Raw genomic sequence first — 26,179 nt, 5'->3', positions numbered from 1 at the left:
CCAAGCTAGACAGATAAAAGGAGAGACAGAACTCTGTACTAATGACAACAAGCCAGCTGCCACTCTTTCCTGAAGCCTGTAAGGGATACATATGAGTCCATTATTTTATCATGACAGTTTTGTTTCTAATTGTAGCTGCTTAAATTGTAAACAAGGATGGCTTATAATAAGCAGACTCTTTTTTTTTTCAGGAAACAGATCTTAGATCACCCAGGGAGGGTGAGTTAACTAGGAACAGACACAACTAGTACTTTAAGGTCAACAACCACGAAAACATAAATCAGAGATGAATATTGGAGAGCTTCAGTTACCACTCACTGGGTGAACACTGCTTAAGCCAGTTGATAAATGAGTTAAATAGATCTTGATTTATGTAAAAGAAAGGTCATCTTGCTTCCCTTTTTTAAATCATTGCTAAGTGTCACCAAAGACTGGATGCCATGTGAAGTGTCCCTATACTGGCAGACAGGAGTCTAGCATAACTATCATTAGAGAGACTTCACCCAGCAACTAATAGAAACAGATGCAAAGATCTACACACAGTCAAACATTAGGCCAAGCTTGGGGAATCCTAAGCCTTATAATGCAGACTTAAGACAGTAAGTTAGGAAAACAGTTGGTGCCTATATGGCTACAATGTCCCTTGCTGACCACTATTGTTGTGCTGTGCCTTGCCCTTTTTCCTGTACCATTTCTAAAACATACTATTTAAGCCAAATTAATTAAATAGCAGGGAAAATAGGTGAGATATTTCTTAAATCTTTACAGTCCCACACAATAATGACCTGGAAAAGCATTGGAGTTCTGGGGAAGACAGAACTAGCTAGAAACAGGCACATGGTAAGGGGCTAACGATACTACTGGGCTGAAGTAGAAGCATAGACAAGCGGCAGAACCAAGTTGAAGTTCCAAAAAAGTCAATAAGAAGCCCCTGGGATGAGTCAGAAACAGAACCCAACCAAGTGAAACAAAGTTTGGGAGTCAGAAGTAAACTGCATATACCTCAGAAGGAGGATGCCAAGAAGGAAGACATGCACTGTGCTGGCACTACACAGCTTACAATCAGCTTTCTAATCATCGAGACAGAACAAGAGATTCTCTTGCCAAAGGCATACAAGGTTGCCTTGGTACTTCCTTTAATGGTCCATTCCTGCCTGTGCTGAGAAACACATAATCAGTGCCTTTCACTATTGACAGCTCTACCACCTTACCAGACCCAAGGGCAGAGGATAGGAGTTCTGCCACTACTGTGACATGGGAAATCCCTAGAGTGCTATGTCAAAGAAGAGAAAATTTTTTTTAGGGTAGGGGAACTTTGATAGATTATAATGATGTTTTCTTTCTGTTTAGAGCTAAAGAACCATGCCACCAAGGCATTTATCTGCGCAGTGGCGGTATTCTTAAGATTATATATGATACCATATGTAGACACTTACTAAGTACCTGGTGCAAAGTAAACATACAAGAAAACTTATAAGAGCAAAGTGTGATACTCTCCAAACATTCTGGTATTTCCTAAGTTCATCACATTTAAGTTTTTCTCATAAGAGGTGGGAACTGACACTAATTTGTGTATATGTGTATGGCCGCATTTTTAATTAATTATTTATTTACTTTACATTGCTACTGATCTTTCCTCTCCCTCCTTTTCTCCTAGTCCTACCACTCCCTCACATCTACTCCTACTCTCTTTCTCTTCAGAAAAGGGAGGCTTTCCATAGATATCAGAAATCTTTGGCGTATCAGTAAGGCTAGGAACATCTTCTCCTATTGAGGCTAGAAGAGGCAGCCCAGTTGGGGAAAGGGGTCCTAAAGGCAGGCAACAGAGTCAGAGATAGCTACTGATCTTATTGTTAGGGGTCCCACAAGAGGACTAAGCTGCACAACTGTTACATATGTGCAGAGAGCTAAGTCAGTCCCAAGCATGATTCTAGGTTGGCTATTCAGTCTCTGTGGGTCCCTATGGGGGCAGGTTAGTTGATTCTGTAGGCTTTCTAGACATGTCCTTGACCCCTCTGGCTCCTTTAATCCTTCCTCCCCATCTTCCATAGGATTCCCTAAGCTCTGCCTAATATTTGACTGTGGGTCTCTGCATTGGTTTTATCAGTTGCTGGTGAAGCCTCTCTGATGATAGTTATGCAAGACTCCGGTATTCAAGTCTAGGAGGATATATCAGGGTGGACTCCCTCTAATGACATGACTCATTGATTGGCCATTTCCTCAGTTTCTGCTCCATCTTTACTCCTGCACATCTTGTAGTCAGGACTAATTATAGGTCAAAGGTTTTGTGACTGAATTGGTGTTCCAATGCCTCCATTGGAAGTATTACATGATTACAGGAGATGGCCAATTCAATTGCCATGTCCCCCATTGCTGGGAGTTGGAGCAAGGGCTACCCCCAGAGAATCCTGGGAGTTTCCATTGTCTTAGTTTTCTATGGTTCCTATTCCTAACCCATTTCCATCCAGTCCCCTCCCATCCCCCAAACCCATCCCCCACAATGTCTATTCTGTTTTCCCTTCTTAGAGATTCACCTGTCTCTACTTTAGCCCTCCTTATTACTTAGCATCTTAGGGTCTGTGAGTTGTAAAATGGTTGCCCTTTACTTTAAGGCTAAAATCCACCTGTAAGTGATGTATGTAAGTGAGTACATACCATGTTTGTCTTTCTGGGTCTGGATTGCCTCACTCAGGATGATCTTTTCTAGTTTCATGAATTTGCCTGCAAATTTCACAATTTCTTTATTTTTAATAGCTGAATAATATTTCATTGTGTAAATGTCCTACATTTTCTTTATCCATTCCTGAATTGAGGGACATCTAGGTTTGTTGCAGGAAATATTAAAAATGGACAAGCAGGCTTCCCAAGCTACCACCAGCAACAGGTTCCAACTGGGTGATCTCAACTTGGTGGTCTCTCTGGGCCTGAGCTTCCAAGTCTGTCAGTGGATTGCTGCCTAACACAACACCCATTTGCCCAGAAGTATCAAAACTCTAGAAGCTTATATTTAACCAATCAGATTTATGTGTCAATAAATTCTCGATTTACAAGATGCCAATACAATAATTTCAGAACCAATTGATAATGAGAAAAGCCTTATCCCAATTATTCTAACCCTATGATATCACATCTACCTGTGACTGGTTAAAGCCATGCTGGTTCATGTGTGCCTCCATCTTGATGTTTCCCTCTCTCCTGAGATGTTCTCCATCTCTGCAACTCTTAGCTCTGCCTCCTTTCCCTCCCCCAATCACTGGCCTCCTGTTGCCCTAACATTTTAGTGTGATTGGATAGGGAAAATCCTGTCACATAAGATGTTTTGAGTTTCTGGATATTACCAAAAAAGCTGCAATGAACATAATGGAGCACATATCCTTGTGATGTGGGGGGCATCCTTTGGGTATATGCTTAGGAGTGGTATAGCTGGGTCTTGAGCTGGATCTATTTCTAATAAACCACCAAATTGATTTCCAAGGTGACTGTAAAAGTTTGCATTCCCATGAGAAAGGGAAGAGTAGGTAACTTACATTTAAAAATGGCCTTGCCCTTTGTTCTAGTTTCTTACTACTGCTGTGATTAAACACTGCCAAAATCAACTCATAGGAGAAAGGGTTTTGAGGTCACAATATATCAATAAGGAAATTTAGAGTAGGAATTGAAGCAGAACCCATGGAGGAATGCTGCTCACTGGCTCATTTCATATATAGCCCAGGCACATATTGAGGGATGGTGCTACCTATTATGGGCTGGGCCCTCCCACATAAATCATTAATCAAAACAATCTCATAGACAGGACTACAGGCTAATCTGATTTAGGCAATTCCTCAACTGAGATTCTGTCTTGCCAGGAAAATTTAGGTTATGCCAAACTGACAATGAAAACTAATTAACATAACCTCAGTTTAAAAATACTAATCCAGTGGTATGGCTCATCTCAATCTAGATCATACTCCTTCAGAGGCCTTGGTGATTTGTAACAGAATTATAGGTCTCTCTCTCATACACACACACAAACACACTCACACAATTACTACTACTATTTAGAATAAACTTAAAAATAAAAAACTCCTTGTTAATGCTTGCCCAGTATATTTATGAAAATTTTATTTCTTTGCTTATTTGTTCTCTGAAGACAGAGAGAAAGAAAATATGTGGAGATAGGTGGGTATGAGGTAGGGAAGATCTGGGAGAATTTGGAGAATAGAAAACTATGATCACAATATTTTATTTGATCTTTTTCTATAAAAAGGAAACATTGTGATCAATATTTCCTAGCATTTCTTCAACACTGATCAATAAGGTGGGCAGTTGGTATGGCTTTGCATCATCTCTACCTATGGGATAACAGAAAGCTCCAAAATAGACTTCATGTGAAGTCAAAGGCAGAAGCTGATGACAAGATTGTCCAGAGCACAGGAGTCAGATTCTGCCATGGCTCTCAAACACTTAAAGAGGAATGATTAGTATTAATCTTCCCTCAGATTAGAGCTTGGCATTTGTTCACATTTCTACAGTCTTTAACACCATTATTATTTGGATTCTAGTTTACTGCTGCTCTGTGAGTGGTTTTCCTTGATTTTACATTTTCCTCATATACGAAGGCAAACACACATGGATTTCAAATTAGAGTATTTGATCTCTTTCAGTGTTTAAATTTCCAGCAAGGTGTCACAATTGCTGCTTCACAGTCATCAAGGGGGGCACTTCTATCCCTTCCTCTGAATAATCAAAACTTTTACCTCTTCTGTGGAAAGATAATGCAGATGAAGTAACTTTTGCATGGGAAGTTGCTTTTTGATAGTGACAAGAGATGAAAGAACATGTAAATAGACATCAAACAAAACAAGCCTCAACTCCTGCCTCTGAAGAAAGTGGGGTAGCATTGAGAACACTATTGAGAAAGTTAGGCAGTGCCTCCAGTTCTCACAAAAATGAAAGAATTTGCACAAAAGAAATTAGAGGTGGCTCAAACAATGAACTTGTGTACAGTTGAGAAGTTGTTTTTATAGGAAAGCAGTCACAGTGCTTCCACACATCCTCAATTCTGTGAAATCAAACTCTTTCGTACACACTGTGTTCCAAATGTTTCTTTCCTATAGTATCCTTAATCCTACTCCACAGAAACTAGAAAGTAAAGATGGGCCAGATTATACCACCTCAATCAAATTCAAAACAGCCAGTTAAAAGTGATGCACATGGTATGCCATGTATTTCCCTGACTTCATGAACAGATCTCATGGTCTAGGCAAGTAAAGTAAAATACTACATGCATGACTAACTCTCTCTCTCTCTCTCTCTCTCTCTCTCTCTCTCTCTCTCTCTCTCTTTCTCTCTGTCTGTCTGTCTGTCTGTCTGTCTNTCTCTCTCTCTCTCTTTCTCTCTGTCTGTCTGTCTGTCTGTCTGTCTCTCTCTCTTTCTCTCTCTCTGTCTGTCTGTCTCTCTCTTTCTCTCTCTCTTTCTCTCTCTCTCTTTCTTTCTCTCTCTCTCTCTCTCTCTCTCTCTCTCTCTCTCTCTCTCTCTTTCTTAAATTGAGACCTTGAAAATTAAGTGACCACTTAAAAAAAATCTTTGAAAAGAGTTTAAAGTCTCTACTTAAAGGAGAATCTCACAGTGGGACTAGGAAACCAGAGCAGGGTGCCATAGGAAGAACTGACAAACTGCGAGAGAGTGGCAGGGAATGTGTAATCTAGAAGATATGTAATCTAGAAGATATGGTGTATCATCACACCAGTGGTAGTCATATGACAGGGGCCATCTGTAAAGTAAAGGACTTAGTAGCTGAAGGACTATAGACTACATGAATTCATAATGATAAAAATGACCAAGAACCATCTATATGATTTACAAAAAAAACTATAGGGTTAGGCTTTATGTTTAGCACATTGTGAGAATCATCTGCTTCTAAAGTATCTGACTCAGTGTACAGATGGGGAACTTGAACTGTAACATCTTGTTTCTCAGACAACAAGAATCTAAGGTTTATCCAAAGACAGATTATAAAAATTGAGAGTTTTTGAGGGCTTTGGTGGATTTCTTGTTGTTTGGTCTTAATGTTAGCATGTTGTTGTTGTTGTTGTTGTTGTTGTAGACATCATTCTCCTATTTACTTGAGGTGGTCATCTATCCTCAGGCTCCAAGATGTTCGAGTAATAGGTGAATACCCAGCCAGCCTTAGGATGTAGAACATTTAAGCAGTGTACAATACAATGCTAGACTGAAGAAAGGCACAAGAAGCCATGCATGGAGAAACAAGGTCATGATCACTGTGCATATGTAAAACAATTTGGACATTTTTGATTATATCCATAAAAATATAATAAAATGTTTTTGTAACTCTAGTTTTCATGGGGAACTTTCATTCAAAGTTGTCCAAGAATTAAGATAAGAACCTAGATATTGAGGTTAATGGTCCAGACTTGTGGTGGTTTGGATACGAATGCCTCCTATAGACTCATATATTTGAATGTTTAGGGAGGGAAAGAAGGAGGTGTGGCCTTGTTGGGCTAGGTGTGCACTTGTTGGAAGAAGCAGATCACTTGGAATATCCCTCACAAGTTTCAGAAGCCCAAGATAGGCCCAGAGGTTCTCTCTCTACCTGCTGGCTGTGGGTCAAGATGTAGAACTCTGAGCCACTCTCCAGCCCTATGTCTCCCTTGGTCCTCTGGTCTCCCTATACTGGTGATAATAGACTAAACCTCTGAAACGGTAAACTAACCATAATTAAATTATTTTCTTTATACGAGTTGTTATGGTCATGATGTTTCTTCACAGCAATGGAACACTGACTAATATAAGAACCTAACAGAATCAATAGGGTTCAGTTGAAGATAACTTTAATATATATATATATATAGCTGTTAAGTAGGATTGCAGAAGCAGGATGTACATCTGGTTAAAATGTAGGATAACAGCTGCACAGTGAAAAGAAGGCAAGCCAGAATTCCAACATTTCCACTGGATTTTCTTATGTGTGTTTGTGTGTGTGTGTGTGTGTGTGTGTGTGTGTGTATTTACTGAGGCAGTGACTCTAATTGGTAGAAGAGATTGCTATGGCAATACTGTTTAATAAACATACTTTGTGCAATATAAGTTTTGGTTTGATGGACTTCCTTGTGGTCTTGAGAACCATAACACATAGAACTGTTATCTATAACACCAAAAGTATGAACCGTTAAGGGAAATACATTTAAACTGAGCTTCATGCAAAATTTTATTGACTAAAAAAAACTGTTAGGAGAATAAAAATACAAGCCATAGTATACTAACTTGGTTTATGAAGCAATTTCATTACAGAGGATTTGTATCCATAAAGAACATTAAAAGTCAACACACAAGAAGAAAAAGAACCACACAATTTAAGAAGTGTGGAAGTGTCAATAGATGGTTCACTGAAGAAAATACAGACATGGAAGATTAGCTCAACATCATTAGCTGTGAGGAAAAGAGACACCTGTGACCATAAGGATAGACAACTGCATGTCTTTCTACAGCTAATGTGAGAGAGTGAACAATTTCAAGTCTGACAAAAATGCAAAACCATCAAGTCTCTTAAATTGCTGGTATGAATGCAAAATGGTGGTGCCCTTTTGAAAATAAAATTTTCTTTTAAAGCTAAACATATACTTATAATATCACCCAACAGTGCTACTAAGAGTATTTACAGAAGAGGAATGAAAATTTAGGTTCACAAAGAAATAATGAACTAAAGCCTTTCAATGTTGTGTTGATAATTCCTAAATTATTAGAAAATTTTGGAATAATAAAATGTCTTTCTATTGGTAAAGGCAACCATATTCACATGGAAGGCAACACTTCTAGGAACAGGTGGAAACCACAGATATGTGCAAGAGTTATAGGGATCTTCTGGGCAATGTGTAGTCAGAGCACTCAGATCTTAACCCGATGAACTTTATGGCTTCAATTATATAACATTTATGCAAACAAAAAACAAAATGCGAACAAAAAAAACCAGTAAGATGGCAGTTAATTTATTAGTATACCTAAACTCAGGGTGTCAATAACTTTGATTGTCACTTTAGGCTTGCAATGCCAATTGAAATTTTAGAAAATGAAGACTAAATTCTATATATTTTATATGCATAGGATCTTCTAAACATACTGAAACCCATATTTATTCTCACTGATGAATATGTAATACATAATAAAAATAATCACTCTGGAACAGTGTGTAAAAATAGAAATGTATCAATAAAATAACACTGCACAAACTGAGAGCATTTCATAATTTATTTTTAATTCAAATACTTGTTGACCTATTCGATGCTACTCTAAAAACATTAATCCCATGTAAAAAACACACTATGTAGTCATTGCCAGGAACCATATTAATCACTTGTCCTTACTTTGTAGCTTTGATAAGTTATCGTGAAAGAAGTCAACTATGATTTAAAAAGGAAAAAAAAAAATCATTGAGAAAACAGTCTCCATGCAAGTGTGAAATGAGAGGAAATATTTTATCTCATAGCACTGATAAACACCAAGAGGTATAAAAAGAGGTAAACTTTTTAAAGTATAAATGTTTCAGAGGGTATTCTAATTTCCAGAAATATAACTGCTAATACAAAAGTTTCCTAGTGTTTATTGACATCCATTGAATTGGAAAAACATATTATAGAAAGATGGAAAGTGCACACAGCTGAATAAATTTCAAGGCCATGTATATTGCTCACAGTTACCCAGGTTTCATGCAAAGACACTGACTGATAATGAAGCCCCTTGCTAATCTCTTAGAATATAACAGAAAATAATATTTGGGAAAACAAATTATCTTGATTCTCAATTACTTAATGCGATTTTAACTTTTCCTCTGCATCATAAAGTATTATTTTTCAAATTCAGACTCACAGGTTAGAATTTGCCTGTGAGGCATCCTTAAATTGATGACAAATACTACAATGTTCTTGGTAGCCCATTCAACATTTATACTGTGGGTAGATCAAAAGAAAGAGGAACCATTTGCTATTTAAAACATGAGCCTCCAGTAGCTCAAGAAGAGTTTAGATCTGGTATCACACAGCCAAGATGATGATAAATTATTAGTAACGTATTGATTGTGGCCAGTGCCACCATGTAAACAGAATTTTCTTCTACTAAATACTGACTTAACAAGATTTGCATGCCTTCTCACTTTTTGACATAAAAGCAGTTGATGTCCCTGTCTCTAGACCTTGACAAGTGAGGATGCTGACTTTATGTGACATGACAGGTGATTTCTTCTCTATATTCAGTGTTTCACATAGTCACTGGCTCATATTAGAGATTCAATAAAAATGTACTGAACTGATGGGAAAGGGGAATGAATTCTATGTAGAAAGATCAAAACTGTTTTTTAACATTGCGTAGCAGTCAATCTTAAATAAAATAGAAATTTTTATTTTAGGAGAGAGTTAGGAATATTCTTACATGCTACATGTATAAGAAAAAGTTTATACATATTTTTTTCCCTAGAAATTTACCAAAACTGTTATAGCTTTCAAATAAAGATATAAAAGTAAGAATGGGCATTGATGGAAGAAGAAGTAGTTCATCATGAGTTGGAAGAGGATAAGAGACGATATTGGGATATGATCAATGTGTAGTGTGTGTGTGTGTGTGTGTGTGTGTGTGTGTATGTGTGTGTGTGCGTGTGTGTGTGTGAAATTATGAGAGAATAAAGAATCAAAATTGGAGCCGGGCCGTGGTGACACACATCTTTAATCCCAGCACTTAGGAGGCAGAGGCAGGTGGATTTTTGAGTTCGAGGCCAGCCTGGTCTATAGCAGAGTGAGTTCCAGGACAGCCAAGGCTATACAGAGAAACCCTGTCCCCCCCAAAAAAAGAATCAAAATTGTTTTTTTTTTTTAAAGTACAGATACTCTACTCCAACAATATCATTTCTAAGTTTCAATTACATAAAAACATTGTACACAAACACCCACATGTGTTTCTAATGACAGTAACAAAGAAGAGATCCTACAAGCCATCTTCTAATTGTATAGTAACTCATCAAATGAAATACAGCAAAATCAGTCTTCATGGTTACTTCTGATGCAGTTTCTTATTTTTTGTCATTTTTCTATGTAAATTTTACAATTCTTCAACAGGTGACTTCTTCTAGTAGTGAACCAAAGAAATATAAGTAACTTCTTTTTTTAAAAAAAGGAAGTAAAGATAATTGCAACAAGATAATAAGAAGATTCCTCACAATCACAAGGTGACTACTTTGTGACTCTTCTGATTGGCCTGAGGGAATATTATGTCCTTACCAACATTTCTGCCTTACTGACAGTTACCCCACCTGCTAGATGAAATACATAAAGAAACCCAGCCCATGTCACGTGCTCTCTTTTATTGGAGACTTCTCACTCCAAATTTTCTGATGTGCACAGACTACAGTATCTACAGAAATATGAAAGGAAACGTGGGACCACTGTCATGATATTGTTAGGAAACAATAAAGAAGGAAGTAGCAGGGTACAAATAATATGATCAAAAATGGTAAAAATGGGAGCTTTATAGAAAGAATGGAAAAGGTAAATACAGAAAGTTTGAGAAGAGTAAAGGGAAATAATAGAAGTGACTTGAGAGAGGAAAATGAATGTGAGGGTCTCTTGGCAATGTTGAGAGTTATAATATGGAGGGGAGGAGGGTCAAAATAATAATATGGATGTCTAAAAAAGCAACAAGGAATCACACTATTAACTATTTACCTTCACATAATGACACACATATACATACATATAGACATATAGATATATGTCTTATAATAAACTTTTTGCATTTTGACCGATGTTGGTTCCTCCAAGGGCCAAAGATCATTTAACAGAAACCCTAATATCAAATATGAGAAGCTCCCTTTTGAGCTCTTATCTAGGGCTGTCCAAAAGAGTCCCCAAATAGAGTCTATTGCTCTTGCTTTTTCTTAACATCTAGAAACAGAAGATAAGTTCTTATTGCTGAAGAAGATATATAAGACTGAGATACAAACCCAGACCCCTGAGCTGGAACTGAACTGAATGCCCACTCCATGAGGACTAGCTTTCATGTTACAAGAAAGCACTGTGTAAACTTCTAAAGAAGGGAGACAGCCAACAGTCCTACCCAGCTATGATGCCTATGAACCACCTCAGTAACCACCATGGCATGATAACCTTCTGGATATACTAGGGGCACACATATGTGTATAATAACCAACAGCTCTCTAATTAGTCTTAAAACCCATTTAACAAGAGGGATATCATTCCTCATACAAGAAACCTAGCTAATTACTCAGGATTAGTGAAGTTGTGGGTTTTGGAGAAAAATCTACAACCTCTAATTTACTAAACCAGCATATTCCTATAAACGATTTATAAGGAATAGTCTTTATACCCACAGATAAGTGTAATCTTCACCCTTCATCAAGAATATTTCTCAATTTCTGGGCTCCACCTTCTAATCCACAATGCTACATATAATTGCAGATCAGCACTCCACTTCCTAGCCCAGAGCTCTGCCTGCCTCTTTGGATGCCTGTTAATACTGGGGATAGAAAACCACACCCCAATTCCTCACCTGCCACCACCCCTGTACATGCCCAGTAGGTGTGGGGTCTTCCCTGTCTTTTCTGAGCTCCATCTTTAAGTTCTCTTGCAATTGAGAATCTGCTATCCACTCTCTGGGCAACAGTTCTGCTTGCCTCCTGAGGCCTGTTGCCACCTAGAACAACCAGTCCCAGAGACCAGCTGCTCCGAGACACTACCAGGTCACTCAACACCAGAGACAGATAACTAGAGGAAGTGCAAGAACAAAATCAACAAAAGCCAGTGCAGTATTGCACCATCAGAGCCCAGTTCAGCTACTTCAGCAAGACCTGGGTATCTTAACAAATCTGAAGAGCAAGAACATGACCTTAAGTCTCATCTTATGAAGATGGCAGATGCCTTTAAAGAGGAAATAAGTAAATCCCTTAAAGAAATATAGGAAAATAAAATACATCTAGTGAAGGAAATGAGTAAAACTGTTTAAGACCTGGAGATAGAAATAGAAATAATAAAGAAAACACAAATGGGAGTAAAACTGATATCAAAAATTTAGAAAAGGAACTACAGACATGAGCATCATCAACAGAATACAAGAGATGGAAGAGAGAATCTCAGGCACAGAAGATACAACAAAAGAAATTGACATGTAGGTCAAAGAAAATGCCAGACGTAAAAAGTCTCTAACACAAAACTTTCAGGAAATTTGATATACTATGAAAAGACCAAACCTAAGAATAGTAGGAATAGAAGAGGGAGAAGATTCTCAGTTCAAAGGCCCAGAAAATTTCTTCAACAAAATCATAGAAGAATACTTCCCTAACCTAAATAAAAAGATGTCTATAAATGTACAAGAAGCTTACATAGAAAAAGTGTACATAGAACACCAAAAAAGATTTGTGCAGAAAAGAAAATCCTCCTGCCACATAATAATCAAAACACACACAGAACTAAAACAGAATATTAAAGCCTGCAAGCAAAAAGCCCAAGTAACATATGAGGGCAAATGATAAGAATTACCCCTGACTTCTCAATAGAGACTCCAAAAGCCAGAAATTTCTAGACAGATGTCTTGCATACCCTTAGAGACCATAAATGTGATCCAAGACTACTACATTCAACAAAACTTTCAATCAGCTGTGTGTGGTGGCACACACCTTTAATCCCAACACTCAGGAGGCAGAGGCAGGCAGATTTCTGAGTTCGAGGCCAGCCTGGTCTACAGAGTGAGTTCCAGGAAAGCCAGGGCTATACAGAGAAACCCTGTCTCAAAAAAAAAAAAAACAAGACAAAACAAAACAAAACGACAACAACAACAACAATAAAGACAAAAAACAAAGAAACAACAACAACAACAACAAAAAACCTTTCAATCACCATAGGGGAAACCAATGGAGAAACCAAGGAATTCCATGGGAAAACCAAGGTTAAGCATTATATTTCTACTAATGCAACCATACACACGTTGCTAGACAGAAAATTTCAAGACAAGGAGAATTAACTACGGTCCAAAGAACACAAGAAATAGATAATTCTTTAGAAGCCAAATATAAAGAAGAGAAACACACACACACACACACACACAAAACAACCACAGTACCACAACGAATATCAAAATAAGAGGAAGAATAATCAGTGGTCATTAATATCACAACATCAATGGACTCAGTTCACCAATAAAAAGACATAGGCTGACAGAATAGATGTGTAAACAGGATAGATGTGTAAATCGTTCTGCTGCATACAAGATATACACCTTAGCAACAAAGGTAGATACTATCTCAGAGTAAAGAGCTAGAAAAGGGATTTCCAAGCAAATGGACTACAAAACAAGCTGGAGTATCCATTCTAATATCTAATAAAATAAACTTTCAGATGGGGAGGAACACTTCTTACTCATCAAAGGAAAAAAAAAATCACCAAGATGGCATATCACTTCTGAACATCTATGCCCCAAATGCAAGGGCACCCATATTTGTCAAAGAACCATTACTAAAGCTTAAATGACATATTAAGCCCCATACAATAATACTGGAGGACTTTATCATCCCACTTGCACCAATGGACAGGTCATTGAAAGAGACACTAAACAGAGAAATAATTAAACTAACATATGCTACAAAGAAAATAGACATAACAGATATCTATAAAACCTTTCATCCAAACACAAAAGAATATACACTCTCAGCACCACATGGAATCTTCTCCAAAACTGACCATATATAATTAGTCACAAAGCTATTTTCAAGAGATACAAAATTGAAATACACCCTTGCATCCTATCAGATCACCAAGGAATAAGGCTGAATTTCAACATCTACAAAATAAACAGAAAGCCCACATATTCATGCAAACTGAACAATTTTCTGCTCAATGATTACTTGGTGAGGAAAGAAAGAAAGACTAAGAATTCAGTGAAAATAAAGGAACAACATAGCAAAGTTTTGGGACACACTGAAAGTAATACTAAGAGGAAAGTTCATGGCACTAAAAGCCTTCATAAAGAAATTGGAGAGATGATTGGAATATTAGTTCATATTATATTACACCTATAAGATTCAATGACAGCAAATATGATGGGGAAAATGGTAAAATTCATTTGTTAGGTCACCCTAACTATTCACAAATGATTTATAATTTACAGTAACAAATTACAAAAACATTTCAAGAAAGCTCCTAAAATAACAGGAGTGGTTGTTATAAATATCATGTATATAATGTAACTTCATTTTCTCTAGTGGATCATTTTGATACGTTTCTTGCTTTTGTAAGTTTTAAATTTTTCTTTGTGGTGATAACTTTACTGACTTTGAAATGTAAGCTGATTTATTTGCATAAAACTGTTTCACAATGTAGCCCAAAGGCTATATTTACTGTACAACTCCATAGTTCTCCAACAATAATTGATATCCCTAACAAGTCTGGTTAAAACAGAAAGGGGGAAGATATAGTGATATGTATACTAAAGCCTTTATGTCTGGTGTGATATGAAATATATAGCAAAAGCTTTGTGTCTGGCTTTGAGTCAAAAGTGTCAGCAAAATCTTTGCTATGTTTGCATCAACCAGTAGAGGCAGAGTAATTTCTATGCAACTATTTGAACCTTGAAGAAATATTGTCCCTGTGGAAGGCCTGTACTTTGTGCTAAATTAGACCTTACAGTTGCACTAACCCTGGTCCTAAGACACTCCTAGAAAGTCAGGAGACCTTACTTTAGATTATGGCTAGCCACAGTCAAAAGGGACTGAGCATTGTGTGGGTTGTCTGCTCTTAGGAGTAGCAATGGGAAGATAATTTAGGTAGTTGAACTATTCCTAGCCCCAATTCACCTTGTATGATGCTTGAATAAAGTAACTGAAGTGGTATAGCTGGATGTTGGTCTTCCATGAGAGGCTATATCCCTCTGATATTCAGAAAATGAAGGCTTAACATCTGGGTGAGTTTTTCTCTCTACTGTGGCACCTATAACCAACATCAATCAATAGCAAAATCTCATACTAGCAACTTAACAGCACACCTGTAGGTTCTAGAACAAAAGAAGAAAACATACCTAACAGAAATAGACAAAAGGGAATAGTAAAACTCAGGGCTGAAATCAATCAGAGACAAAGAGAAAAATACAAAAAAAATCAACAGACCCAAAGAAACTTCTTTGAGAAAATCAACAAGATAGGCAAACTCTTAGCCAAACTAACTAAAAGGTACAAGAACAGTATCTAAATTAACAAAGTCAGAAATGAAAAGGGATATATAATAACAGAAACTGGGGAAATTAAAAAGATCATTGATTCTTCCTCCAAAAGCCTTATCTATAAATATTGAACAATCCAAACAAAATGGATGATTTATTAGACAGATACCACTTACCAAAATTAAAACTAGATCTGGTAGAATAGCTAAACAGTGCTATAAGCCTTAAGTAAATAGAAACAATTGTTTAAAATCTCCAACCAAAGGAAGCCAAAAGCCAGATAGTTTTACTGCAGAATTCTACCAGATTTTCAAAGAAGAGCTAATACCAATAATCCTCAAACTATTAAACAAAATAGAAACTAAAGGAACACTGTCAAACTCTTTCTATGAGGCCACAGTCACCCTGATATCTAAACCACACAGACTCAACAAAGAATGAGAATTACAGGCCATTTCTGCTTGTGAACATCAATGCAAAAATACTCAATAAAATGCTCGCCAACCAAATCCAAGAACACATCAAAAACATTCAGCATGATAAAGTGGGCTTCGTCCCAAGAACACAGGAATGTTTTAAATTATAAATCCATCAATGGTTCTGGCCGGCACCAGTCCTGTACCACCTTGGGCTCAAACTCAGCAGATAGACCTTCGATGCCCAGAGGACACTCCATGAAGCAGGCACCCTAGCACACCCAGGATCTTGGGATCACTGGTGAGTGGAACACAGTATCTATTCCAAAACAACTAGGAGTAGCTTGTGCCAGTGGGAGCAGCAACAGAGGAAACACACCCAACCAGCTGCTGGGGTTCGTTCTGGTTGGTGACAGCCCCATGCCACCTTGGACACAAACGTGGCAGATGGTCCCACGGTATCCAGAGGACTCTTCATGCTGCAGGTACCCTAGCATACCCAGAATCTTAAGATCACTGAGGAGTCAGATTCCAAAGAGAGGTCTTACCCCAGGACTCAGGTAGGAGTGCCATCTTGTATCACAGGTCTCTAAGAGACCAGTCCACTTAGGAGAGCACAGAGCCACAGAAGCAACAGAGCTTCTTGCACAGGGTCCCTTTGGGCCTTCATCCACAGCCAGGAGGAAGAGCTGACACCCAGACTTCTGGGCACCATCATCAAGAGAAGAGAGATGACCTCCAGGGAGGGCTCTGACCCCTGAACTCAAGTGAGAGTGCCATGTTGTATCCCAGGTCTCTCAGAGACCAGTACACACAGGAGAGCACATGGGCCACAGAAGCAACAGATCTATTTGGACAAGGTCCCTTCAGGAGGCCTTCATCTACACACAGGAGGTGGATCTGAGCTCCAGAATTCTGTGTACCTTCCCTGCAAGAAGAGAGCTTGCCTGCAGAGAGTGCTCTAACCACTTCTACTCAGGAGAGAGTTGGAATCCCAAGCGTGCTGACAGAGGCAAACAGAATCAGAGGATGAACAAGCTCCCACCAGAGACAGCTAGAACACCTAAACCAGAGATCACCAGATGGTGAAAAGCAAACATAAGAATCTTACTAACAGATGGTGAAAAGCAAACATAAGAATCTTACTAACAGAAACCAAGACCACTCACCATCATCAGAACCTAGCACTCCCACCACAGCAAAACTTGGATACCCCAACACACCCGAAAAGCAAGATTTGGATTTAAAATCATATCTCATAATGTTGGTAGAGGATTTTAAGAAGGGCATTAATAATTCACTTAAAGAAATAAAGGAGAACACTACTAAACAGGTAGAAAGATCACAAAGTCAAGGCCCATACCTAAACATAGTAAAAGCAATATACAGCAAACCAGTAGCCATCATCAAACTAAATGGAGAGAAACTTGAAGCAATCCCACTAAAATCAGGGACTAGTCAAGGCTGCCAATTTTTCCCTACACTAAATATAGTACTTGAAGTCCTATCCAGAGCAATTAGACAAGAAAAGGATATCAAGCGGATATAAATTGAAAAAGAAGAAGTCAAAACAGGACTATTTGTAGATAATATGATAGTATATATAAGTGAACCTAAAAATTTCACCAGATGGAACAACAATATAAACTAACCAGTACCCCCTGAGCTTGTGTCTCTAGCTGCATATGTAGCAGAAGATGGCCTAATCGGCCATCACTGGGAAGAGAGGACCCTTGGTCTTGCAAACTTTATATGACCCAGCACAAGGTAAGGCCTGGGCCAAGTAGTGGGAGTGGGTGGGTAGGGGAGCAGGGGCGGGGGGGGGGTATAGGGAACTTTCAGGATAGCATTTGAAATGTAAATAAAGAAAATAATAATTTAAAAAAAGAATAAAAAAAAATTTCACCAGAGAACTACTAAACCTGATAAACAGCTTCAGTGCAGTAGCTAGATATAAAATTAACTCAAACAAACCAGTGGCCTTTTTCTACACAAATGATAAATGGGCTGAGAGAGAAATTAGGGAAACAACACCCTTCACAATAGTCACAAATAATATAAAGTACCTTGGTTTGACTCTAAGGAAGTGAAAGATATGTATGATAAGAATTTCAAGTCTCTGTAGAAATAAATCAAAGAAGATCCCAGAAGATAGCAAGATCTCACATGCTCATGGATTGCCAGGATTAGTATAATAAAACTGACTATTTTGCCGAAAGCAATCTATAGATTCAATGCACTCTGCAACAAAATTTCAACTTCATTCTTCACTGAGTTAGAAAGGGCAATTTGCAAATTCATCTGGAATAACAAAAAACCTAGGATACCAAAAACTATTTTCAACAATAAAAAAACCTCTGGTGGAATCACCATGTCTGACCTCAAGCTGTATTACAGATCAATTGTGATAAAAACTGCATTGTATTAGTAGAGCAACAGAAAGGTATATCAATGGAATAGAATTGAAGACCAAGAAATGAACCCACACAACTTGATCTTTGACAAAGGTGCTAAAACCATCCAGTGAAAAAAAGACAGCATTTTTCAACAAATGGTGCTGGCTCAACTGGTGGTTATCATGTAAAAGAATGTGAATTCATCCATTCTTATCTCCTTGTACTTTTACTTAGCTCAAGTCTAAGTGGATCAAGGAACTCCACATAAGACCAGAGACACTAAAACTTACAGAGGAGAAAGTGGGGAAAAGCCTCGACAATATGGGCACAGGGGATAAATTCCTGAACAGAACAGCAATGGCTTGTGCTGTATCATTGGGAATCTACAAATGGGACCTCATAAAACAGCAAAGATTCTGTAAGGCAAAAGACACTGTCAATAAGACAAAAAGGTCACCAACAGATTGGGTAAGGATCTTTACCAATCCCAAATCCAATAGGGGGCTAATATTCAATATATACAAAGAACTCAAGAAGATGTACTCCAGAAAATCAAATACCCCATTAAAAAATGGGGTATAGAGCTAAACAAAGAATTCTCAACTGAGGAATTACAAATGGCTGAGAAGCACCTGAAAAAAATGTTCAACATCCTTAATCATCAGGGAAATGCAAATCACACAACCCTGAGATTCCACCTCACACCAGTCAGAATGGCTAAGACCAAAAATTCAGATGATAGCAGATGCTGGCGAGGGCGTGGAGGAAGATGAACATTCCTCCATTGCTGATGGGATTACAAGCTGGTACAACCACTCTGGAAATCTGTGTGGTGGTTCCTCAGAAAATTGGACATTATACTACTGGATATCCATCAATACCTCTCTTGGGCATATACTCAGAAGATCTTACAACTGTTAATAAGGACACACGCTCTACTATGTTCATAGCAGTCTTATTTATAATAGCCAGAAGCTGGANAGAAACCAGATGTCCCTCCACAGAGGAATGGATACAGAAAATGTGGTACATTTACAAAATTGAGTACTAGTCAACTATTAAAAACAATTTATGAAATTCTTAGGCAAATGGATGGATTTGGAGGATATCATCCGGAGTGAGGTAACCCAATCACAAAAGTACTCACATGATATGCACTCACTGATAAGTGAATGCCCAGAAACTTAGAATACCTAAGATACAATTTGCAAAACACATGAAACTCAATAAGAAGGAAGACCAAAGTGTGGATACTTCGTTCCCTCTTAGAATGAGGAACAAAATGCCCATGAAAGGAGTTATAGAAAATAAGTTTGGAGCTGAGACAGAGGAAGGACCATCCAGAGACTTCCCCACCCAGGGATCAATCTCATAAACAGTCACCAAACGCAGACACTATTGCATATGCCAGAAACATTTTGCTGACAGGAACCTGATATAGCTTTCTCTTGAGAGGCTGTCAGTACCTGGCAAATATAGAAGCGGAAGCTCACAGTCATCTATTGGATGGAACACAGGGCCCCCAATCGAGGATCTATAGAAAGTACCCAAGGANCTGAAGGGGGCCTGCAACCCTATAGGTGGAACAACAATATGAACTAACCAGTACTCCCAAAGCTTGTGTCTCTAGCTGCATATGTAGAAGAAGATGGCCTAGTCTGTCATCATTGGGAGAAGAAGCCCTTGGTCTTGCAAAGATTTATGCCCCAGTACAGGGGAATACCAGGCAAGGAATTGGGAGTGGGAGGGTTAGGGAGCAAGGCGGAGGAAGGGTATGGGGACTTTTGCAATAGTATTTGAAATGTAAATGAAGAAAATATCTAATAAAAAAAGAACAACTTGGAAAAAAAATAAATCCATCAATGTAATTTATCATATAAACAAATTGAAAGAAAAAAATCACATGGTCATCTCATTAGAAGATGAAATAGTCTTTGACAAAATCTATCATCCTTCATGTTTAGTCTTGGAGAGATCAGGCATACAATATGCATATTTAAGCATAATAAAAGCAATATACAGTAAGTGAACAGCAAACATAAAATTAAGCAACATGAAACTTAAAGCAATTCCACTAAAATTAGAGACAAGGCAATACTGCCCTCTCTCTTCTGATATATTAAATATAATACATATACTGTTTTGAATATGCTTGGCCCAGCATTTTCTTACTAGAAGGTGTGGCCTTGTTGTTGTATGTGTGGTCTTTTTGAGGAAGTATATCTCCGTGGCTGTGGGCTTTGAGAGACCTTCTTCATAGCTGCCTGAGGATCCAGTTTCTCCTGGCTACAATGGAGTCAATATGCAGAACTCTCAGCTTCTGCAGCACCAAGTCTACCTGCATGCTACCATGCTTCCTGTCATATGGTAATGTAAGCCAGCCTCAATTAAATATTGCCCTTTGTATGAGTTGCCTTGGTCAAGGTGTCTCTTCACAGCAATGGAAATCCTAAGTACATGAAGTTCTAACTACAAAAATAAGACAACTAAGGAAGATCCAGAGGATACAAATTGTATAGGAAGAAGTGAAAGCATTACTGTTTGCAGATGATATGATAGTATACATACCTGTCCCCCAAAATTCTACCAGGGAGCTCCTTCAGGTGATAAATACCTTCAGAAAAATTGGTTGGATACAAAATTAATTCAAAGAAATCAGTATCTGATTTATACAAATGATAAGAGGACTGAGAAAGAAATTAGGGAAACAACAACCTTTCCAATAGCCACAAATTATATAAAATATCTTGGTTTAACTCTACCCAAGCAAGTGAAAGACTGTATGACAAGAACTTCAAGTCTGAAAAACAAAATTGAGGAAGATATCAGAAGGCAGAAATATCTCCCATGTTTATGGATTGGTGAGATTAACACATTGAAAATGCCCATCTTACAGAAGCAATTTACAGATTTATTGCAATTCCTAACAAAATTCCAACACATTTTTTACAGACCTTGAAAGAGCTATTCCCACCTTTATACTGAAGAACAAAAAACACAGGATAAGTAAAAACAATCCCGTAAACAAAGCAACTTCTGGAGGTATCACCATCCCTGATCTTTAGCTGAAATACAGAGAAATAGTACTAAAAACTGCATCGTATTGGTACAGAAATAGACAGGATGATCAATTTAATTGAATAAAAGACAGAGAAATAAACCCACACTTCTATGGACACTTGACTTTTTGGAAAAGAAAGGAAAACCATACATTAGAAAAATAGAGATTCTTTAACAAATGATGCTGGTCTAACTGGATGTTTGCATGTAGATGCATGCAAATAAATTCACACTTATTACCCTGTACAAAACTAAGTCTATGTGGATCAAAGACATCAACATAAGCCTGGATACACTAAAAATAATAGAAGATAAAATAGTAAATAGCATTGAACACATTTGTAAATGAGACTATTTCCTGAACCAAAAAAAAAAAAAATCAGTAACTCAATCTTTAAGATCAACAATTAATAAATGGGACATCATGAAGTTGAAAATCTTCTGTAAGGCAAAGGACACTGTCAATAGGACAAAACCGCAGGCCACAGATTGGGAAAATATTTTCACTTACCCTATATTTAACAGAGAACTAATATCCAAAATATATTAAGAATTCATGAAGATAGAAACCAATAAATATAGAAAAGATAAATATAAGGATAGATAGAAATAAAGATAGAACCCAATTTTTTGAATGAAGTACAGAGCTTAACCTAGAATTCTCAAAGGAATGGCTAATGCTAGAAAAATGCTTAAAGAAATGTCAATGTCCTTAGTCATCAGGAAAATACATATCAAAATGACTCTGATATTCAATCTCACACATCAAAATGGCTAAGATCAAAATCTCAAGGGACAGCACGTGTTCGCAAGAATGTGAAGCAAGGGGAAGGGGAACACTCCTTCATTGCTGGTAGGAATGCAAACTAGTCCAACCACTCTGGAAATCAAGCTGGCCGTTTCTGGAAATCAAGAAAACTGGAAATATTCTAACTGATGACCCAGCTCTACTAGGTATATACCCAAAAGGTATTTCACCATACACAGGAACACATGCTCCACTATGTTCATAGCAGCTTTATTCATAGTAGCCAGAAACTGAAACAACTCAGTTATCTCTCAACTGGAGAGTAGACAGAGAAATGTGGTTCATTTACACAATAGAATACTTTTCAGCTAATAAAATGAGGGCATCATGCTTTTTCTGGCAAATGGATAGAACTAGAAAATATCATCCAGAGCAAAGTAACCCAGACATGCATGATATGAACTCAGTTATCAGTGGATATTAGTCATAAAATTCATGATATCCATAATACTCCCCATGGATCCAAAGAAGCTACACAAGAAGGGAGGCCTGGGTGAAGATGCTTGAATCTTACATAGAAGGGGAAATAAAATAGTTGTAGTGGCTATTCCTGGTTGTCAACTTGACTATATTTGNAATGAACTACAATCCAGAATTGGAAGGCTCACCAGTGAACCTAATCTGGAGACTGGGAGATAGAAGTTTCTGATCTGGATCTTGGTATGGAGATCTTGAGACACAGTGGTGATTGAATCCAGAAGATTAAGACAGGGAGATCATCTGGGATTAAAGGTGTGGTGGCACACACCTTTAATCTGGGCTACACCTTCTGCTGGGGACCATATAAGGACATTGGAAGAAGGGAGTCTGGCTCTCACTCTCTCGCCTTCTTGTGGTGTGGGACTCAGCAACTGCTAGATCCTTGGACTTCCATTCACAGCTACTACTGAACCATTGTTGGGATTTGGACTGCAGACTGTAAGTCATCAATAAATTCCTTTACTATATAGAGACTATCTGCAAGTTCTGTGACTCTAGAGAACCCTGACTAATACAATAGTCATAGGAGGCAGACAGAGGGAGGGAACTGGGTGGGATAATAGGGGTGTGCAGCGATTTGATGGGGTGAGGGTCAGGTGTGGGAAGACAGGAGAGAAGGTCAGATAGACAGGAGAATAAGTGGAAATCTTTAGCTGGCAAGATTGGGGGCTGGGGACCACTGGAGGGGGGTTGGCCTTCTCTATGATGTGCCAGAGATCTTCATGGTAGTGAGTATTTGGAACCTAAAGAGACCAGTTCTCAGCCAGGCACAAACTCCAGCGGAGGGATTCAAACATTCACCTGCCCACAAAACTTTTGACTCAAAACTTGTCTGATGTACAAGAAATGCAGGGATAAGACAGAGCAGAGCCTGAGGGAATGGCCAAGCAATAACCAATCCAAATTGAGTCCTATCCCATGGGTAAGCCCCAATCCCTGGCACTACAGTGATCCTCTGTTATGCTTGTAGACAAGAGCCTAGCATAACTGTCCTCTGTCTGAGAGGCTCCATCCAGAAGCTGACTGGAACAGATGCAAAAAATAAAAAAGCAAAAACAAACAAAGTAACAAAAATCCCATAGCCAAACATTGGATGGAGTTCAATGTCTCCTATAGAAGAGACAGAGGAATGACCGAGAGTCCTGAAGTGGATAGGACCTCCACAGGGAGACCAACAGAGTCAACTAACCTGGACCCTTGCAACTCTCAGTGACTAAACCACCAACCAAAGAACACACACAAGCTGGACCTAGGCCCTGACACATATGTAGCAGATGTGCAACTCAGTCTCCATGAGGGTCCCACAACAGCTGAAATGGAGGCTGTCCCTAAAGCTATTTATTGCCCATCTGTAAAATCTGTTCCCTGGCTGAACTGCCTTGCCTGTCCTCAGTGGGAGAGGAAGTATTTAAACTGCAGAGACTTAATGTGCTGGGGATGGGGGCAGATACCTAAGAGGTATGGATTCTGTGGGAGGGGGTGGGGTGGGAGGAGGTCAAATAGGGGCAGCAATCAGGGTATTGAATAAATAAATAAATAAATAAATAAATAAATAAATAAATAAATAAATAACAAAATACATAATGCTAAAATAAAATAAATAAAAAACAAAAACAAAACATTACAACAGTTGAAGACCACAAAAATATATCACAACTAATCAAAATGCAAAGTTGAGAATCACTGTATTGATGGCTACATCTGTAAATCACTCCTGCTCAGGGATCATTGGTGAAGAGAGTCTAGAGATAGTGTAAGGGTCAGGAGGTTTGCTGTGAGACTGTGTGTTATAGTAACATCAGAAGCTACACCCATGTAGTCTTATCAACATGACTGCCCAAATGGGAACTGAAGTGAAAAACATGCAAAACTGAATGGAGAAAAGCACATGAGGCCTCAATCCAATACAAGACTGAGGAGAGCTGAGAGCAAGAGAGGCACTCATCTCTACGAAAGCGCACACCAATTTGTTGGCCAGTGTCAAATAATCATCCCTGAAAACATACATACAAATAATCATTATATGGACACAACAGGTTATATTCATACACACACACAGACACACACAGACACACACACACACACATACACACACATATATATACATACATACATGAAGAACAATCAGTGAATAAAGAGGACATGATATGAAGTAGAGTAGGGAGAGGTATATGGGAAGATTTGGAGCTAGCAAAAAGAAGGTCTAAAGATAGTAATTATAATATAATCTCAAAAAAACACATGGCAGGGAAGAATATAACTAAATCTAGCCATTAAGATGACCTATATCTTGATAGTATCTCATCCAGGATAAAGCTCGTGTTTTATAGCCCTTCCTTATATCAATAGTGTAAATAAAATTTCTTTAATATAAATATATCAGGAAATTGATCTGATGATTGTATTTATTTTGTGTTAGTCCCCAATAATTACACGGATAAACCAATATTTATTTAAAATTGCACCTCAATAGCTGAGCAATTAAACCAACAGCCTTTACTTGCTGTGCTAGTCTGTATACTTCCCAGCCGCCTCTCATGATACATTCATGTTATTATTAATATGGTCCTTTGGGTTACAGGTGTGTTTCCCTGACCTCTGTCCACAGCCCTTCCCCACAGCGCCAACGCCTCCATCCTCCTAACGGATTTTAATCTACCTCTTTGCTCTCGCTCCTTCCTCTGGTTGATGGGTATTCTGCCCTATTTTCTATTCTGTCCAACAGCTGTTTGGGTAATCAGCATTTACTGACAAGGCAGAGAATTACTTGAGAAAGGAGATTCTTGGTATAAGCATTACAAAATGTCATGTCCAGATTGAAACAAGATATGAGGGCAGAGAAATCAGCATTTGAATAACACAAGGACCAACTTCCCACAGTGTTTAAAAGAATGTCTACACTAGCATGAATTCAAACTGGTGAGATCTCCCCAACACTACTTTGAACTGAGGTGCTTACAGAATCACGATTGAGTGCATGTTTAGTGTCTCCTGTACCATACTAGTTTCTGTGTGACTTTGCGTGCATTTATTTTGGTGTTTTCTGTGTTGTAAGGGCAGTTTGCAATGATTTGGGGGATTATAGTATTGATGGCATTGATGGTAGTTTTGACAGTGATTCTTAAATGAGATAGTGACAGATGAGGTAGTACCTATATGAATTTCTAAAACTATTGGTTTCCAGATCTCGGTGCAACAAAAAAAAAAAAAAGTCATACATCATACAATGCCATAGTAAATCCGGTGACTCCCGTAAAAGAGACAAGATTGAAACATAGAAAGAATATCAGGAGACAGAAGTTTCAGGCTGTAGTCATCCTGGCCTTGTAGTAGTAATAGTTTATTATTTGAGCCCCTCACTCAATTCTCCTGAAAAATGAAGTTTAGTGGATTAACTAAAGTAATTTTTAACCTGTGTAACTTTTTGTAGCTTTTCTTTCTATTTATTAAGTAAAGACCCATATTGGGTCACATAAAACATGAATTCTCTGCCAATTGTGTAGCTCTTTCCTCGACACTGAAACATTCTCTGCTAAAGAGAAGGTCATTAAGGCTCGGGAAATAAAGAAAAGTTGCAAAGTTCAGGAAGACCTACAATTTTCTCAGTGCCCCTCTCTTTGATTATATAAACAGTAACAATATCTGTGAAGAGGAGACTCCAACTGACCTAGGTACTTGCAGTAAGGCAGAAAGCTCTCTTAAAACAGCTTTCACAATTGCTCTGTAGTACAGTTTAAGGTCAGGCATGGTGATTCCACCAGAGGTTCTTTTATTGTTGAGGATGGTTTTTGCTATCCTAGGTTTTTTAT

Source organism: Mus pahari, chromosome 4, assembly GCF_900095145.1.
Source record: "Mus pahari chromosome 4, PAHARI_EIJ_v1.1, whole genome shotgun sequence".
In the NCBI taxonomy this organism is placed as follows: domain Eukaryota; kingdom Metazoa; phylum Chordata; class Mammalia; order Rodentia; family Muridae; genus Mus; species Mus pahari.
The sequence above is the reverse complement of the archived record's forward strand: the minus strand, read 5'-3'. Positions refer to the sequence as shown.